Source organism: Akebia trifoliata, unplaced genomic scaffold, assembly GCF_017979445.1.
Source record: "Akebia trifoliata isolate Shusen 1 unplaced genomic scaffold, ASM1797944v1 Contig00840, whole genome shotgun sequence".
Classification (NCBI taxonomy): domain Eukaryota; kingdom Viridiplantae; phylum Streptophyta; class Magnoliopsida; order Ranunculales; family Lardizabalaceae; genus Akebia; species Akebia trifoliata.
The window spans coordinates 183-13,817 of NW_028237257.1; the positions used below are offsets into that span (position 1 = coordinate 183).

General features: G+C 33.2%; 1 pseudogene across 1 annotated transcript; it reads left to right on the forward strand.

Moving 5' to 3' along the window:
* The first annotated feature begins 6,744 nt into the window (after positions 1-6,744).
* LOC147380980 (heat stress transcription factor B-3-like) lies at positions 6,745-8,331 on the forward strand (annotated as a pseudogene). The gene is made up of 2 exons (XR_015174886.1): positions 6,745-7,146; positions 7,655-8,331. The product of XR_015174886.1 is annotated as a heat stress transcription factor B-3-like (transcript).
* The last annotated feature ends 5,304 nt before the right edge of the window (positions 8,332-13,635 follow it).

The window sequence follows — 13,635 nt, forward strand, 5'->3', positions numbered from 1 at the left end:
CAGTAATAAACATTTTGGCAAAACATTTTTCAAATCATGGGTTAGAGGTTTCGGAATGGTCTGATTTTTGGTGAGGATGATCTCTACGGTGAGGAGATCATTATCACCAAAAATCAGCCCATTCCAAAACTTGTAACCCCATAAAAAATGGTTTACAAAAAATGGACGGTCCACGATTTTTCAACTTGTAAACAGGGGGCTAGAAATTTTGGAATAGGCTGATTTTTGATGAGGATGATCTCCTCACCGTATTGATCATCCACACAAAAATCAGCCGATTCCAAAACTTTACTGTGCGTCAGTCCTCCTTTTCCATGGATGCTACTATTTTTATTGAATTCTCATACGTGAATCACTATTGACAGTATGAGTTCTTTCCCTTTCAATTTGGTTTGTTTCCTTTTTTTCTTTTTCTTCTTCTCATCCCTTTTTCCTTTCTTTGTTTTTTTTTTTCTTCTCTTTTGTTTCTATCCAAGAGATAGAGAAAGAATGTGGAGGACGTGAGAGAGAGGTTTTTCCTCTCTCTTTTTTTTTTCTCGTTTAGAATTTTCCTTTTGTCGGAGTGTAGGGTAATCTTAAGGATCTTTTTACGTTATAAAAGATCTGAGAATTCTAGTGGAATCTCCTTGTACAGCACGTATGGGTGGGTTACAAGGACTTTGGTTTCGAAATTTTCTTGTAAGATTTAATTAATGGCAATGTTATGTTAGAGACCTAAGGTGGGGCCACCATCAACAAATCCTCTAAAATCTTATTCCCATTGAATTCAGATTATTTTCTTATTTTATTTTCATTTGTTATTTTTTCCAATTTGATTTGTGAGCCAGGCCGATCATGTGCTATTGCTATGAGGCCTCGCTCTTCATTCTTGGGCTATACAGTTGTTCAGGAAGATAAAATCTTATTTGATATATATAGTTTCCCACTAGAAATTCCTCAATTTATCCCACAAATCCTCGATAGTAACTTGCTTGGATATATAGAATAAAACCAATTCATTGCATGCAGAGAGAAGATCTATCATAACTATCTAATATTTCAATCAAAAAGATCATTTTTTTTTAAAGATTGAGAGCACTAACCAACATAGGTTTGCAGTAACATTTAAATGATTAAGTTATTTTACATAGTTAGAACGATTGATTGAACTAAATTAAATTTTGCCATCAACGATCAAGTAAATTTTTTTTCTGTAGTTGAATCATCCAACAGTAAATCCATCAATATGGATCACAAAGTAGGAATACAAATAAAAACTAAGAGAAAGTAACTATAGTCCAAACTCTTTTTACAAATCTTATTTCTCTTGTTTTAAGCAAGAATATAATTTATGCCAAACAATGACAAAGCTAAAATCTGTGTCATTTTAATTACAAAAACAATATTGTGCAAGTACATATGGACACTTTTGGCATCATTATGCATTAAAACTTAGTAAATGTGACAAAAATAAAGTACTTCAATACTTTTGTCAAGATGGAAATGTAGGGAAGTCAATGGATTGACTTTTGACAAATTTTTAATAGTTCTGGCCCCTAGTTGGTTATATAATTCAAATGCCCAGACCATATGATCGGATTTTAAATATTGACCGCCACCCCTCTTGTAATATAAATTAATCCGCCACCCCTCTTGTAATATAAATTAATCATAGTCTCATTGATTGTCAACCTCAGCTACTATAATATGTATGTGATGTTTAAATTTGAAAAATCGATCGACTCAACTCAGATGTCCACCAAATAATTGGGTAGAATTGATGACTTACGAGTTGATTTGGGTAAATAAACTTCACACAAAAATTTTAGTTTTTGGAAGATATTTTAAAATTTGGTAATTTAGAATCAACTTTAATTGTTGTTTTCCAAAAATGTAACATTAAATATAACCAATGTAGGAACCAAAAAAATCCCCTTTATAGGGATTAGTAAAATTATGAGGTCAAGGTATTCGGATCCGTTCTAATCCTATCCAAACCATAAACCCGGTTGGAAGATGTAGCTAGATCGGTTTCTTTGGTCGACACCATCCTCTCTTGCTCCTTCAAAGTGGTTCGGTCACCTTGACTGACCCTCTATTTCATCCAAAGGTGGTTCAGCCTCTTCAAAGAGTCGATCCCTTGTTATTTTCATTCGAAGAAGATTCAATCACCTTAAGGACCCAACCCCTTGTTATTTTCATCTAAAGGGGTTTGGCCTCCTCAAGGAGTCGATCCCTTACTATTTCATCTAAAGAAGGTCCGACCTCCTTAAGGAGTCGACCCCTTGCTACATCATCTGACCCTTTCCTCCAATAATAAAGTGATTTGACCAAGTTCTATCAACAATAACATTTAATGTTGATACTACTTTTTCTTTTCTTCCTCTTGCTCCTTCTTCTTCTCCTGCTCAATATCTTATGTTACTGCTTTTTCTTCTGCTGCTCCTTTTTAGTAGCTTATGCTACTATTTCTTCTCCTTCTCATGTTCTTACTCAGTAGTTGATACTCTACTACTGTTATTATTACTATTACTCATCCCCCTCCTTTCACTTTTGAAAATTACTTTAAGAAGATTGATACACTAAGGGAATTGTGTAAAGCTATTTGAGTAATACCAAAACAAATACTATTGTTAGTTACCATAAATCTACCTAAGTAGCAAAGGTCGTTATAATATGTTTTACCGTCAAGGTAAAATGTGTATGGTGCTCAACAGAGTTGCAGATACATAGCTTGATTGAGTTAACTCAAGTAACTGAACACTTATCGAATTAGAACAATTATATATTTAAGATTACTCCTCATGTAGGTTATAAGAATCATGAGAAGTGAGTCTTCATTAATAGCAAAGCATCATGAGCTTTTTTTTATTATACCATAAATGCTAAAAAAACATGGGGTGAGTGGTTACAATTTAGTTTACTACTTATTTTAATGATTCTAATCTATAAATAAGGAAACTTTTCTCACTCAAGGCACAAGTCACTCAGAACTTTATTGCTCTTGTTTTCTTATTTTTTATTTATAACGTATATCAAACACTAACTTGATCGTCGAAGACTTTTTAACCGACAGTACATCGATGTCTTTTTAGGTGAAGATCAATGGATAAGATAATCCAAAAAAGGAAGGTTCCCCAGAGAAGAAGATTAAAAACTCAAAAGATCATCAAGAATAAGGCCTAAATGAAGCATTAATTTTATTACGGATCTTGAAGAGTAGGAGATCCAAAAAATCCCCCATAACCCATATAATTCTATCGAGTTTTTAATTAGACTCAATGAGCTTCCAAATCTACATCACCTCAAATTCAATTATGTTGATTTGACTTGGGTAATGCTTGGAAGAGACTTATCGAGGTTTAAAAGTATTGTGAGGGTTCTTTAAACTTTGCCTTCACCATGCATTATACCAAAGACTCCTCTTTGTATTACTGGTGAACCTCCTCTTACACAAATGTTGACGATCAAGTCAAACTTCAATTTGGTTGAGTACATGCACGTAGTAAGTAACATGAAGGGTTTGTAACTATTTTTCAGAGGACGTGTCTTATTTTTAGGATTTTGGAAATCCCCAAGTGTATCACCTTTTGTGCCAAGTTTTATCACATGTTTTGTCACGGCATTGTGATCTGATGTCATGTCTTGAACTTTATTCCTTTGCATATTATTATGCATGTCGAAGAAAGCACTTAATGGTTATAAAGATTGATTTTTCAAAATGATAAATGTGAATAATTGTTTATAGGATTGAGATCCATTGACCAATGAAAATACATGAAATTCTGACCATTGACACCAAATCCAAAGGTTGGATTTATCCAAGTGATATACGAAAAATCCAATGTACATGTTTTATCCCCATCATAGGATTTTGTGTTTTAATTGTCAATTTTTCCATTAACCATGGGAGTCCGATAACTTTGATAATAAAAGGATATTTATGTAATCTTAAACAACTAATTAACATAATTATAGTATGGTGAGATTGTAATTTTATTTGTTTTTGACAAAAATGATTTTGATAATAGTAAAGGTTAAATGTAAATATGATTAGTTATTTTAATTTATTTATTCTATTTTTCCAAAAGAACGTTAAACATAACTCAGTTTAGTTTCTAATCTTACTCAACCAAGTTTCCTAGCTGACTTGACAAGTCGGTTACGACGTATTTTACTATCGACTCAGCATAAAATTCAATCGAGTCAAATCAGCCATGTTTCGAGTTGATTCAACAGAATTTAAAACACAGATGATCACAATCACAACGTTCTTGGTCATGGGCTTCACAGCACTTCTGACACCATCCTGAAACCAAGGAGACTATTTCCCTCCATTAATCATACACTAATGGGAAAACAAACCTTGGGTTGGTGAAGACGTAGAAACACTAAGGCGGTCAAGAAAGCTCAGCTGCCCAACCCCCCCAAAGACATTGAATTCGTCTTCCATGACTCTAAAAGCCTCCATTCTCGGTACTCCAGGGAGCTAGGTAACTATCCAACTTCATATCTCCTCTATATACCTCATGGCACGTTCTTTCAGACCTAAACGTATTATTATTATTGGAGATACACTGTGAAAACTGAAAATTTTGACAAAGAAAATTCGATGGGCAATAGCCGACAAATTTTAGAAATCAAATTTCGACGGCCCATGGCCATTGAAATTTTTTATGTTCTCCAATTTGACGGCTTAGAGCCATCAAATTTCTCTCATCCTCCATTAATTGACGGTTTCGGTCTGTCGAGAAAAAAAAATTGAAAATATAGAATTTTTCATGTTGTGATAGCAGGGACTAGTCCCTATGGTGACACGCCTCGATCCCATAGAAGTTTCCCAATGTGAAATAGATTAAGTCAAGAGACCAGCCCAACTTCACACATATGACTAAAGGGAACAAAACTCTGTCGCTAGTTTTATCATTGAGCCAATCCTTGGGAGTTCAAACCAACACATTAATTCATTCTGATGGGTGATTTTTATCATTGAGTTTAGAGGTTTTTTTTTTTTTTTTACCATGAGCCTTTGGCATGTGCTGATGAGAAGGAGAAAAGTTTAACTAGGTGAGCCTGAAAGAATATATCAAGTGGCATGTTGAAGGGAATAGGAGTTGAATAGGTATCCTACTCCTAGAGAACAGAGTCTAAACTCTGCAGATTTTCTTGGCTCAATTGAAAAATATAAAAACCCTTTCTCTACTTATTTGTGGATACTTTATAAAACAGAACCCACAATGTCAAAAAAGTAAGTCTTCTTAAAGAAATACATTAATTACATAGAAGAAACAAATTAACAAGGAAATTGAAAAAAGTGTCACAGGGAGAAATCCTGGTAAGCAACTAATATATATCTCACAAATAGAGATTAGTGATCTTCGTATGATCATAATCAAGATTTATGATTGGTTGACCATACCTAGAAGATTTCTTTGACCAAAAACCAGCTTGATCTGACTCTCAAAAATAATCTTTTCTCTAGAGTATTTCCCTAATAATTTGTTGGATGTTCATGGACTTGTGTCACAATATAGAAAAGGTTACTCATCAAAAAAAAAATCCCAAACATAAGCGGCCTTATAAAAGTTCCCTAATAATTTGTTGGATGTTCATGGACTTGTGTCACAATATAGAGAAGGTTACTCATCATAAAAAAACCCCAAACATAAGTGGCCATATAAAAGGCCAATCATTAAACACGTTAATAATTTGTTGATACACAACGTTATTATTATTATTATTTTTATGTAACTACTTCACGAACAACATTTTCAATAAAGCATGTTCCTTATGTTGAGACCCAATCAAATATCATTTCTTTGGCCGGCCCTATGAAATGATTGTCCATACAACTTGCATGGTATTGTTATTTCTATAACGACCTTAATCATTTTGAATCCCATGAAATAATCAATTAATGTTAATATAAATGCTCAAATCCTGTTGATGATCACCAATTCATGATGGTGGTCTATTAGATATGGTATGGTTTAGCATGTTTAAACTAAGATGAAATGTGAAAACCACACACCACTTGAATGAAGAATTTTAGTCTTGTCCAAAAAGAGGAGATAAAAATTATTTTAGAACACATGCTTATAACATTTAGAAGAAAAATTCATTTAAATATGACCAAGCCATCCACATTTTCCATGTGTTATAAAATAATTTTTGAGTCATGATAAATGCACGCGGTCTCAATACGTGATTGGGTACATGGCTGATGTGGCAAGGGCACAAAATGATAGATTGTTTTCATTGGGATAGAGAGGAAAATATGTGCCATTTTGTGCCCTTACCATTTCAGTCGCATACCCAATCACATACCAAGACCGCATGCATTCATCATTATTCATAATTTTTATATCTCTCCTCTAAAGAATTTGAAGTATAAAATCCCCTTTTTTAGCTTGATTCTTAATTGGGTTATTCTCAATATTAATCATTAGCTTTATTAAAAAAGATTGAAGAATTACAAGTAAAAGCTTAGAAAGGAAATTTAGAATCTATGACAATATTGACGAGTAACATACTTAGGTAATAGTAAATTGTAGATAGTAGATTTTCCAAAAAAGAGCATAGATATAATACAAACTCGGGAAGCTTCTAATCCAATTCGGCAAATCCTAGAGTCAACTCGCAAGGGCCGATTCGTAAATTGGTTCGGATGTTCATAAACATAGACGCGGGTATCAAATGGTTTTCCTGAAGTATATAAGAGCAGGTAAAGTTATTACATGCGTTTCAAATTAATTCATTCCTCTTCGTTTCTCATGAAGTGTAGAATCGTTGTGGGATTCTATTGCTGGGATTGGGACTTCTTAACGGCCCTTCTACTCTTCTGTACCTTAAGAAACATTTCTTCTTCTTCTTCTTCTTCTTAGTATTTGTGAGTGGTAACAAACAAGACCAATGTTTCAGGAAATCTCCATGGACCAAGAGAGAGAAAGGGATCTCTTAGAGTATATTAGGAAATCTTCTCCACCACCATTTCTACTCAAAACACACATGCTCGTTGAAGACTCAAATACGGACGATATAATCTCGTGGAACACCGATGGAACAGCTTTCGTGGTTTGGCAGACGGCCGAATTCTCAAGGGATCTTCTTCCAACCCTTTTCAAGCATAGTAACTTCTCGAGTTTTATTCGACAGCTCAATACTTATGTATGTATATATATATGAATTCTTTTTACAATAAACAAAGTAACTGCGACATCTTCTAATATTACATCATAGCACAAGAATGATGGGGTTTTGAATTCTTTTTCCGTAGTATTTTTCCTGTTTAAGATTGTAGGGAATCGGATTCTCGCCCATAATTTGATTCTAAAATTTGGTGTTATGTTTGGTTTGGATTATAAAGGGAATTATTCCATAATTGGGAACAAAAATCATCTAAAATCATAAATGATGCAGGTTTCTTAATTTTTCATTTTTGTTCTCAAATGACATTTTTCAATTAGTATATAGTATGTATCACAACTGTAAAAGCATGGTAAGTCAAATGGGGTTATTATTTTGGATTATAAAACTAGTTTCCAAAAACACTATTTTGAAAATCAATATTTTCTATGGTCTGATTGTGACTGGGCATTGGTTATGATTATCGACCTAAGGTCCTTATATATGTTCTACCTAAATTTTCAGTTTTTTCATGTGTTTATATGTATAGGGGTTCCGAAAAGTCACAACGAGCAGATGGGAATTCCACAATGACATGTTTCGAAGGGGTGAGAGGGAGTTACTATGTAGAATTCGTCGAAGAAAGACATTGGAAACTAAATTCCTTCTCAGTAAACCAGTCAAAACTGCACCACAGGAGGCCAAAGATGACCAAGGGTCATCGTCTACATCGTCATCATCAGGCTACACTAGTCTCGTGAATGAAAACAAGAGGCTTAAAAGGGAAAATATGATCTTAAACTTCGAGTTAACAAATATGAAGAAGAAGTGCCAGGAGCTTCTTGATTTGGTATCAACTCACGCCGAGCATGATGAAAGGCCTAAGCTTTTTGGTGTTAGGTTGGAGGTTCCAAATTCGAATAGAGAAAGAAGAGAATGAAATCAGCAGAGATTATTGAGAAGGCCTTGGTTTTATTAACTTAATCGTGGAAGTAAAACCATGTAAAAAACTAAAATGCCGATCAATAAAAAAAAATATGTAGTGATCTAAAGAAGCAAGGCATCTAGGAATCTTAATGTAACTAAGGCATCACCTTGGACAACATGATCAAAGAGTAGAACTAAATGTTCATATATAACATGCTGTACTCTTTCAATTTAGAGGTTTTTTTTTTCCCCTTATGCACGAACTTGGTTTTGGCAAAGGCATGAGTACCTGTATGGTTACAGTGCATATGAATAGAATAATATTTGAAAGGTCACAATGTGAAAAAAGCTTATATTTGACGGCCCAAGAACGTTGAAATACATAAAATTCGACAAACCAGCGTCGAAATTTTTATTGTCCGTAAAATTAATGGAGGATGGAAAAACTTTGATGACTCTAAACCGTCGAATTAGGGAACATAAAAAATTTCAACCACCATAAACCATTGAAATTTGATTTCTAAAATTTGTGAGTTATGGCCCTGCGAATTTTCTTGTCGTACTTTTCCGTTTTCAGGTGGTGGAGTACTCCACCATCATTAGATGGTTCAAATAGTCTGTCTTCTCATGATGGACATGTGTCACTTGTTTTAGTAATAAAGTTGCAACCAACATAAATCAGAAACGTTATATATAATAATTTTCAATACTGATCATCACACTGATATTGTCTGCTCACGATGGACCTATGATATCAATCTGTCCATACGATTGAAAATTATTATATACAATATTTCTGTTTCATGTTAGTTGCCATTTTATTACTAATTAAACAAGTAATCTCACAATTGAAATCAATTCCTGTCAAATAGGGGGTACTTTTTCATCGTATTAAAAAATATAACTTTGTAATCTCCAATGACGTTTGACGAATAGTGTCAAATGTACAATTGAGGAGGGAGGAAAAGTAATTTTACAATGAACCGTGATAATCTGACTACCCCACCTGGCATACTCAATCAACTACTTGACAAGTTCGGGAGCCGTAGATCTGCACTCCTAGCAGGGGCGGAGCTAGTGGGGCAATTGCCCCCACAGAACTTTGAGAAACCCTATATTTTCAATTAACTACATGCCCCATTTGTCCCCACTCCTTCACCTCTCTCCCCATTTGCACCCACACCCTCACCTCCCTCCAATTTTTGCCCCCACTGAAGTTTGAGACACCCTTATATTTTCAACTAATTTCATATCCCATTTGTTCACATTCCCTCGCCTCTCTCACCATTTCCCCCACACCCTCACCTCCCTCCAATTTTTGCCCCCACAGAAGTTTGAGACACCCTTATATTTTCAACTAATTACATGCCCATTTTTCCCCACTCCCTCACCTCTTTAATTTTTTGTTGATGACATTGTCTCTTGACCGAGACTTCTCAAATATTTATTGGAAATGACCTAAATATCATTTTCTTCAACTACTAACTAAAAATCTCTTAATTTCTCCTTAAAATCATTCATCTTCACTATACAACTAACTATAGTTTGCCCCCACTACAGGAAAATCCTGTCTCCACCCCTGTTCCTAGGGATACACAGCTGCACTTCCCCATAAGAAAGTGTATCTCGAGGGAATTGTCACTTCAGGTAGTCGATTGAGTATGCCACGTGAGGTAGTCCGATTATCACAACTCTTTTACAATAAATCCATGCTAGTTTTCTTGGGCTCCCTTAACATGTTGGTTCACAATGTAGGTTCCAACACTAGTCTGGCCATATGAGCATTAATTACTATATCACGAATCAAAATATATTATATACAACAATTCTAATATCTCTCTCCCTGGAGTTCCATTACTAAAACAGGTAGTATTTGAACTAAACGGGTACCTATCACAATTATTTATTATTTGTCCAATAAATTATAAAAATATTATAACAATCCTAATTTCTTCCAACTAAGGGAGAATGATGTAACAAAGAAAACTGAAAGATGTGAACTTCTTCTGGTAATTGACATAAATATTCTTTTCCATCCAAGACAAGGGAGAATGATGTATGTAATGTTGACTAATATACATGTAGGAAAAAAAAAATCAAATTAAGATCTCAAGACAAAACAGAAGTCTCTTTTGATAGCTGTTGGAAGGTTTTAGTCAAAATTGTAGGTGATTTAAGTTGAAGACACTTTGAATATCTTTTTCAGTAAAAGTAACAAGTTTGAAATAATGTCGATCAATGGGTCCTTGCTCCCGTGAGCTAGTCGGGCCTATGGGTCTGAACACTCCCTTTATCAAAATATCCTCTATCTCAAGCAAAACCAAATTTTATTTTTCTTATGTCAGAAACTTATTGAAAATATATTTTAATTTGGAAAATCTGGGGGGAATTTTGTTTTTCATTGTGTCGATGTGATAGCCATAGATGTATTTTCTCAAGATATGACTAAAAAGCATCTACAATTATACAATTATGTTATATGCGCACCGCCATGTCAGAATGTGAGAATCACAGTAAATCCCAATGTCACCCCAGCGTTACCCTTTTCATTTTAATATTATTTTTTTATTTTTATTAATTATATCACTTACCCACTTGTCTTGGAGGTTGTGTTAGAAAATAGTAAGAGTAGCTTTACTTAGTAAGATCTGAAATCTTAGTAAGAGTAGTTGAGCTCACCTTGTGGCATATCCAAAAGTTATATTTTAAAATTAAAATAAGATTTTTTTTTTTTTTTTTTAATTTTCTAATTATGTCACTTACCCCGTCCTCTTGGACGAATTGAGTTGTAAGGCTAGCATTACTAACTTAGTAAGTTTTCAAATCTTACTAAGGGGTCGTTGAGCTTATCTTATGATCTCCAAAAACATAATTCGATGCCACAAATATGTGGCGGACAAATTCTATAATCTTTAGAAAAATATTTGAAAAAAAAATAGTTTTTAGCATTGAATTTTAATTCTAAGTTTGGGAGTTCAGGAATCGTTCATTGTCAAAACGTGGTATCAAGCTTAAAATAATAATTATTTTTTTGAATTTTAATTTTTTGGATCAGAGATTTTCTATGAAATCCAGAGTGTTGTGGTGTTGGATTTTCCCATTTGGTTGTCCAATTAAACTCAATGGCCCTTAGTTAGATTTGGATACCTATAACACCTTTATTTTTTTAAATCAAATACCATATACTTACACTGACCTCTCAACATTGATGATCTCTCTCTTATAATCATAGTGCAAGCCCAAAATTTTATTTATTTATTATTTTTTAAATATGATTTTTTCCATGAAATCTAGAGAATAATGCATGGTGTTGAATTATCGATATGGCCATATGGACAAACAATGATTTGGGAGAGAGAATTGATTTTGATTGTAGAGAAGAAATAATAGATACTTAATTTAAAGAATTGGGGATATTATAAGTATGAGTCATGCTAGTCTTATTAGATGAATCACCACATTAACAAATCTAAAATCACAGCCCTCTAGATTTCATGGAAAAACTCAAATAAAATAAATCAATAAACATTTCCTTTTGCGTTTGATCCAAGATTTTGAAAATGGTGATCTCTAGACTCCTAAATTTAAATTTAAAATTCAATAGTGAAAAATTAATTTCTTATAAGTTTTTAAAATTTCCTCTACAATCCTATGCCATCGGATTATATTTTTCGATGCCATAAGGTGATGTGGAAACTTTCCTTACTAAGTTAGTGACAAAGGCGTTTTTCTGTGTATGCATTCGTTAAGATGATGTGGGTCCCTGGAATGTTTGTTGAGTGATAAACTGATTAAATAAGGAACCTTTAAAGTTGTCACTACTCGAAAGGACATTTTCTAATAAAAATGCAACAGGTAAGTCTGTTGGGCAAATTTCTCTAAAATTGCAATTTCCCACGACACTATCTTTTTATTTTATTTATATATATATATATATATATATATATATATATATATATATATATAGGGAAATGTTCAGCAACAAACATTTTGGCAAAACATTTTTGAAAATATGGGTTACAGGTTTTGGAATGGGCTGATTTTTGGTGAGGATGATCTCTACAGGGAATAGATCATCATTACCAAAAATCAGCCCATTCCAAAACTTCTAACCCATCAAAAATGGTTTACAAAAAATTGACGGTCCACGATTTTTCAACCTGTTAACATGGGGCTAGAAGTTTTGGAATGGGCTGATTTTTTATGAGGATGATCTCCTCACCGTAGAGATCATCCTCACCAAAAATCAGCCCATTCCAAAACCTCTAACCCATGTTTTGAAAAATGTTTTGCCAAAATGTTTGTCAAAATGTTTGTTGCTGAAAGGGACCCATATATATATATATATATATATATATATATATATATATATATATATATTAAACATTGCCTCTCCTTGTTTTGAAGAATTTTTGAGATATCCCTATGGTCCTAAACACCCCCATTGAACTCAATATTTTTCAAAAGAACAAAAGGATTTTAGTTCCTTATCATACATATGAAATGATTTTTAGATTCTTGCTTGATGTCTCGTACCCATTAGATACAATGTGAAAATGTTCATATTTGATGGCCCAAAATCATTGAATTTCATAAAATTCGATGGACCAAGATTTCGAATTTTACTTTATCGATTTTCTTTTAGGGTCAAAATCATCAAATTTATGGAAGATGGGAAAAATTCAACAGTTCTAAACCATTGAATTTGGGGAACATCAACAATTTCAATAGTCCTTCACCATTGAAATTTAATTTCTGGCCCATCGAATTTATCAATTTTCGCATAGTGATATAATCTATAAAAAAATATTACCGATTGGGTGAGATTAGCTTTTCATTACATTTTTCATGACCATCCATCACATTCTGTTGACCATCCAAGAATGCATTGAGTGGATTGTAATGAATAGGACCGACTAATTAGGTATTAGTATTTTTCGAATTTTTCAATATTTATCAAATCAATGTAAATTCTTTTAATATCAAATCAATTTTCAACTTTTAAAATTCTCTTTATCATTTAAATTGAAAAACTATAAAATTTGGATCAAAATGGGGTCCTAGCAATAACATAAATTTCCATGTTTTGTTTGTTCTTTAATAAAATGTTTCGCCCATATCTAAATTATTATAAAACACAATTAAACACATCAAACATATATATTTCTCATGAATTTAAAATAAATAAAGAAAATCCTATGTTTTGAAATAAAATCGTAAGATTGATAAAATTTCTAAATATATTTTCGAAATCTACGATTACTAGTAAGAATCGTAAGTTGAAACTTATCGTTGGTCGTTAGCAACAAATAACATGCGTTGAACTCAATGCAAAAAATCACGGAAATCAAGATAAATCGAACTTAGATGTACTTGATTTTGAAATGAACCTGGTGTTTTCAAAGATCTCGATGATGACGTCATTTTTCCTTTCTTCGACAGAAGACAGTTTGGACTCTAAATCGATGAAATTTTTTATTGAAAATGTCAAAATCCACTATGTAGTTCAATTGTTTTTTTTTTAAATGAAAAATAGAGAAAGAGAAGAGAAAAAGAGAAATTGGTCCAGTGAATTCGTAGTATTCGACATTGCGGACAAATTCC